Source organism: Choloepus didactylus, chromosome 14 (assembly GCF_015220235.1).
Source record: "Choloepus didactylus isolate mChoDid1 chromosome 14, mChoDid1.pri, whole genome shotgun sequence".
Taxonomy (NCBI): Eukaryota; Metazoa; Chordata; class Mammalia; order Pilosa; family Megalonychidae; genus Choloepus; species Choloepus didactylus.
The window spans coordinates 78,384,765-78,392,077 of record NC_051320.1 but is presented as its reverse complement, the minus strand read 5'-3'; positions in this window follow the sequence as shown (position 1 = coordinate 78,392,077).

Below are 7,313 nucleotides of genomic sequence, written 5' to 3'. Positions count from 1 at the left end.
GAGATTGTTTTATATTACCATTTCATTTCTGGTAATCTGATTTATCTCTAGCTGATATTACCAGTCCATAATCATGGCCTTCCATGAACTTCTACAGTAGATAGGCAACAGATGAAGGTTTCAGATTGCACATAGCTTTCTGCTTATACTGGCAAATATCCTGACAGCTACTCACCACTTACTGGAGAACTTTTTAGCAATCATTCTTTCTCATCATTGCTATATTAATCTCCTTGATGATGCCACGTCTGAAACTAATTTTGTCTCGAACTTGACAACTGAAGCCCTCCTGAGGGTCTCCATCCCAATAGATCCAAACCAGAAACCAAAGAAATGTCATCAGTTATACCAGCTCCACTGACAACTTTTAGACCTCAAAGAGTCAGCCACTAATAGTCCTGAGCTTGAGATGCAGCCTGGATGGATAGACATATGACCAAAGTGTTTTCTCTTCCACCATTGTGACTGATGGTAATATTAGATGTACAGAGAGTGAACAGGAGTGAGTGAACTGAGCAAGGATCTATGAAAGATCTGCCAATGATCCAGAGAGGTATAAGACATAGATAGTTATCAGCTTGCACAGAAAATTCAAACCTTATTCAAACATGTGCTAAATGCTTCTTCTTGTGTGGTGGTAAGGGTGTTGCTTTTGAACTCAGAGGTGATTTTAAGGCTTGGCTCATTAGCCCTGGGTACTTCAATTAAACTCTATGGAAGTCAGTTCTTTGTCTTCAGAATGAGCATAGAAACTACTCACTGGAGGATTCATTAAGCAAATGCGTAACCACTGCCATGATTACAAGGAAAGACTTCAAGACTTAGATGGTATATGGTTTAGTTCCCAAGTCTGTCACATATAATTTAACTGCCTAAGCTTACTCATCTTTCAATGAAGGTTAAAATTTCACATCACACTATATCTTGGTTTGTCCCAGATGATCCTTGCTTATGACTTTTTAACTTTCAAAAGTGCCCTGGTTTAGATGATAAATTATATGGACTCCCCCCCCCCCCACACACACACATAATACCAGTCTCAACCAGTTGTGAAGACCAGATGAGTCCATAACTTAATGTTCTTTGAGAAGTGTCTGGCAAATACCACGTTTAATAAATGTTAGGTGTTCATGTTCTTGTTTCTGTCCTTGTTAATACCAATGATTTAGCATTTTGCCTGTAAGAACTTGATAAAAGGGCGACTGATTTATTCTCTCTCTACCCCTAAAATGTAGGTATTCTCCCTAGTTACAAAACAATAAACTGAGGTTGAAAGAGTTTGTCACTAGTTCATTGTCAAATAGTTAATAAATAGTGCAACTGGGAATACATTCTACACCACCTCACTTTAAACATGTTCTTCCAAAAATATAGCAGATGTTCCAGTTTGCTAAAGCTGTTGGAAATCCAATATACCAGAAATGGATTGGCTTTTACAAATTTACACTTCCAAGGCCATGAAAATGTCCAAATTAAGGCATCAAGAGGTAGATACCTTCTCTGAGGAAAAGGCCAGTGGTGTCTGGAACACCTGTGTCACCTGGGAAGGCACGTGGCTGGCATCTGCTGGTCCTTTGCTCCTGGATTGCACTGCTTTCAGCTTCTGATTCCAGTGGCTTTCTCCCTAAGTGTCTGTGGGTTCTCACTTACCTTCTCTGGGGCAAACTCTGGACATCATCTCTTAGCTTAACATCTCCTGGTTCTGGTTTCAATGGCTGTCTCCAAAATGTCTCTGGATGTTTTCTCTCTAAGCATCTCTCAGCTTTCTTCAAAATATCTCTACCTTTTATCCTCTCATAGAGGATGCCAGTAAACTAATTAAGACCTGCCTTGAATGGGCAAGGTCACATCTCCAGGGAAATAATCTAATCAAAAGTTCCCACCCACAATTGGGTGGGGTCACATCTCCATGGAAACAACCTAATCAAAAGATTCCTCCCTTAATAGGTCTGGCCCCACAAGAGTGGATTAACAGAATATAGTCTTTTCTGGGATACATAACAGTTTCAAACCGGCATACCAGATTTCTTCTGACAGACAAGGGAAGGAGTAAGTACAACTATTTTTAAAATGTTTATTCAATAGAGAAATGTCAATACTTAATAAATTGGACAGAAAAGCTTGTAGGGAGTAAAAAGAAATGAATAAGTAAGCAAGCCTAAATCGAGCATTTAATGGGAGGGGAGGCATGTGCTAGACACCTTCTCAAATATAACTTTATTGAATCATCTGTATGCCCCTGTAAGGAAGGTAATACCTTCCCAGAGTCCTAAACCCAAAATCCTTGGGGATGGATATGTTATGGAATTTGGAATTTTATATATTTTAGAAAGGTATTACACTGCATTTGCCATTTATTACAGAGCATACCTAGTGGGCACTGGGGCATTATCCCTCAAACACATTAATATTTCTGCAGGAGAAAAGTTGCAAATAATTTTAAGACTATACAGGTAAGGGTTTTCCCAAATGAATTCTCATATCAGGACAGATTTTGCTGCCAAATGAATTATGTAAAACTGATTTAGTTTCCAAGGTTTTTATTATTTTGTGGGTCTTTTTTTTAAAATTCTGGATAAGGGATCGTGGATATATTACTTGTACATAAGAATGAGTTCTACAACATACTCAATGAGTGAGGATACTGAAGCAGGAAAATTAAGGTGTTCTAGAAAAATTGACTTTGCTATGGACCAAGTTTTCTTCATTTTTCTATAGAACACATGAGGCTACAACAGTTTCATCTTTGCTATGCTGATGGAATTTATATTGCAAAGAATCAGTGCCCTGGCTTATTTTAACCTCTAGCTTATATAATCTTCATGCACTCATAATTAGGAAGTGTATTAGTTAGGGTTCTCTAGGGAAACAGAATCAACAAGAGATAATTATAAATATAAGATTTATGAAAGAGTCTCATGCAACTGTGGGTATGCACGAGTCCAAATTCCATAGGGCAGGCAACAAACTGGCAACTCCAGTGAAGATGTTCCATGAACTCCTCATGCAGTGAACTGGCAACTTCAATCAATGTGTTCAATGAACTCCTAAGGAAACGAACTGGCAACTTCATCGAACTCTCAGGAAATGCTTCGCTGGTCAGCCAAAGAAGTGAAGGTCCTCTATCTGTCACCCTTAAAAGTCTTCAGCTGATTGGATTAAAGCCATCTGACTGCATTCTGTCATTGTGGAAGACACGCCCGTCATTGACTTATCAGTCAGAGCTGCAGTCAATTGACTGATAATTTAACAAACTAGCCTTCTGGTTTATCAAGCAGCCACAAAAGTCCTCACAGCAATGGTTAGGACAGTGCTTGCTTGACCAGACACCTGGGTACCATCACCTGGCCAAGTTGACACATGAACCTAACCATCACAAGAGGCAAGAGGGATATCTGACATCCGCCATGAGAAAGTCCTTATTGCACTAGATTTTTAAGTAGCATTCAAAAACCAATCAATTTTGTTTTGTTTTGTTTTGTTTTAATTCATCTGCAGTTTCACATTTCTATCTCGAACGTGTAGTCATTTTTCTCTTAGGAAAAAAAAATCCAAGTTATTATAAAAGGCACACTCATTTTTGTGAGCTAGCCTTCAACTATTCAATTCTCTTTTTTGTTGTTGTTGTTAGTAACATTGTACTTTAGCTTTTAAGATTTTAGCTTGCAGTCCTTTGCCTATGCATTCAAATGAGTAACAAAGTTAACCAATGCTTTAGAAAGAATAACTGAAAGGAATGTGTCAGATCCATCCTTTTAGCGGCCTCCTTCTGCAGATAAGAAGGCGAAACAGAAGTGTTGGGAGGATGTGATTGGTCCAGTGTCATACAGGGAGTTAACTCCTATATGCTGTCCTTCTAGCTCTCCTCTTAGGGTTATTCACTACTCATAAGAACTGAGTCTGCATTTAAGTCACACTAGAACATGTGATGCGACTTCAGCATACATTTATCATACACCTACTACATGCCATGAGGTCATCAAGAGCAATAAATGCTTCCCTCCAAATAATGGCTCTGCCTCTCACAAGCGTCTTCATGGCAACCTGTTCAAAACTGAACTTGAGCATTTCTGTCATAAATCTTGCTCTTTCGGGGTCCTTTTTTTTCAGAGAATGTTAGCACTGTCCACTCAGTTGTTCAAGCTAAAATCTTAAGAGTCATCTTGTACCACTTTCTTCAACACCTTGCATATCCAGTAATTCATGGAGTTCTGTTGGTTTTCTCTCTTAAAATTTTCTTGAATAAGCTCAATTCTCTCTCATTATTATTGGCTACCACTCAATTCTCTGCTGCCATGAGGATAGTTGAATAGTTTGTTTATTAGTCTCCACCTTTTATTTTTGCCTCCCTTTAGTACCTTCCTCAATCTGCTGCTAGGGGCATTTCTAAGATGAAATTAATGCTGTTATTTTTTAAAATGTTGCTTGCACTCCTTAACCACTTCTCAAGGCCTTTTATGAAAACCTCAACAAACTCTTAACCTTGCCTCAAAAACCCTGCAGTATCTGGCCCCTTCCTACATTTCAATCTAGTTTAAGGTCTCTCCCCTCTAGTTTACTGTTGCTCAACCACTATGCACTTCTTTACTTTCTTGAATGCTATTGTCTCCTTTCCTAATAATGGCTCATTCCATTCCTTTCTCTCTGTTTGGAATATTTTTTTCACCTCTGAGTCCATCTCCTGCTTTATATGAATAATTTAGGTTTCATCTTATAGAGCTTTTCTTCCCAGACCATTCCTTGACCCTGTAGACCAATTTGATTCCTGTATAGGTATTATCTTTGAGCTGTGTACTTTCTCCCAGTACATATCACCCTTTTGCCAGGTAGGAGTTTCATAGTCTATGTAATGTATGGTACATTCTTCAGTTTTCTACGTTCAAAGAGCCATAGTTTCAAAATCCTCATCCCTTATAAAGTAAACAATTACTGTTGCCAAATCAAGTCAACATCTTGATTATAAATTGTCAATCAATATCCATTTCTAATTTAAGTGCTTAAATTTAAGCACTTCCAGGTTACTCTTTGTTCTTATGGATACATTCCTATCCTCTGAATTTTCCCCTTCTTTTCCCTGCTGCATCATCTGGATATTGGGGAGAAGTACATGCCCTCATGTCATTAGAGGTCGGGGTGGTAGTGGTATGTGTCTACACCAGGGGTTGGCACATTTTTCTCTAAAGAGCCAGATAGTAAGTATTCAGCTTTTGGGTCATATGGTCTCTGTCACAACTACTTAACTCTGCCATTGTAGCAAGAAAGCAGCCATGGGCAAAATGTAAATAAGTAGGCATGCCTGTGTTTCAGTGAAACCTTATTCACAGAAATAGGCAGCGAGCTGGATTTGCCTACAGGCTGTGACTTGCTCATCCCTGTTCTAGATAGTTACTGCCTTTGGCCCTTCCCTCTGATTGAGATGCGACTTATTCCTCTAGGTCTAGTAGTTCATGTCTCAGGCTTTTATCACAGACTCTATTATTAATATTCCAGCACTCTGCCATCTTCCTAACTGTGGAGAATATTCTGGGTTTCTCGGTCAACTTATTACTTCTCCTTGGGGAACAGAAATTGCCTCTCCAGAAACACAGTATTTTAGGGTCTGCTTCAGACGTTTTTCGTAGACTCAAACTCCACCCCAGCACCATTAGGAGTGCAGGGTTTCCTCCTTCACCCTGGCACATATGCTGGAAACATACGTGATGGTTCCATGGAGCCTCCGTCACTCTCAGTCTGCAACATGTAACCCAACTGATGGAAAGGGTTGAAATAGCGTATGGGTTGTCCACATTGTTGTCTAAGACCTCTTCTCATTTCCCCTCTTTCCCCTCGTTTCTTTCTACCCACTCATTTACCTAGTAAGATTTTCTCCTTCCAATTTCCTATACCAATAAACACTTGCATCTATATCATCACACAGTGTTCTTTGAGTTATGGCTTATTTTATTAGTGTTATGGGCAAAATTTCTTTAAATTCTTAGCCTTTTAACAACAAAATAATAATATTAATAACAGCAATTAATATTAATAACAGCAAAATAATAATATTAATAGCAGTAACATGGGTCTCGAATATCAAAAGTGCAATTTTATTCACAATGAAGTTTCAAAACTCGAACATGAATCTCAAAGTTAGGAAGATGCTTGTCCTAGACTTACATAGAAACCTAATTTTACGACCAGGGAAGAGTTAGGGGTACAACAAAATGCAGGGAAAATAGGCTTTGGTTTTATGTTAAACTATTTTCTAGCTTCTTACACTTGTCTAAGTATTTATTAAATGTCCATAGTAACATAGAGATTTTAGGAGAGATTTAGCTTTCTTAGGGTGGGGTCGGTATCTGCTTGACCACTTCTACCATGCCCCCTAGAATGTAGCAAGTGGTCAATATTCATAAGGTGGTTTATAAATTCTCAATCAATATTCATTTCAAACTTCTTGTTAATTAAATTTATGATCTCTTAGTGATTGACACTTTCAGTTAAGATTTACTCTTTTCCATGTATTCTTTTTGAGTGTGACTTTATATGTGATTCTCAGTCCCTGAAATCATGCAAATGGCATGTCCTTAGGAGGGTTTATGCTGAGTACTCCTATATATGATCTCATTTCTGACAGGTAAAGCTCATCAGCTAAATGATAAAATAGCTGTAACCTTATCAGTAGCTATTTGGTGAAAGGCTTTGAAATCACCCCATTGAGAGTCCAAGAGGCATGAGCATTAAACACAATACATGGCAGCAGAAAATAGAAGCCAAATAATAAGGTCAGGCATGGCACTCAAGTAATTCAAGAAAATGTAATAATGTGGAAAACTGGTATTAACTCTAGAAGAGTGGATATTGAATTATAAAGGTTAGGTATACAATGAGAAATTCCTGTGAGGAGAGTAGGCATAAATAAAGTTTGTGGAGGCATGAGTCTTCCTGTTAAAGAAGACTGAGGAGACAGTGAGTGATATAATGTGATTAGAAGGTAAAGCTCAAGAAAGGGAATCACGGGGGATAAGGTTGAGTCCAAATTATTGAGAGCTTTAAGTGCTCAACCCCGTGTTGGGATTGAAATTGAAATTATGTGTATGTAGTGTTTACATGTTTGTTTATGGGGGAGTAGTGTTTAATGGCTATGGCATAATGAAAATGGTGATACAGAATGATTAATTTGGTGGCAGTTTGCAGAGAGTGATAGAGGAAAACAAAATGGTAGACATATAGAAATTGGTCAATAGATAATTGAAAAAAATTATGTAGGAGAAGGAAAGGTTCAGCATTAAGTAGACAGCAAAAAAAAAAAAAAAGGAGAAAACAGATGCAAA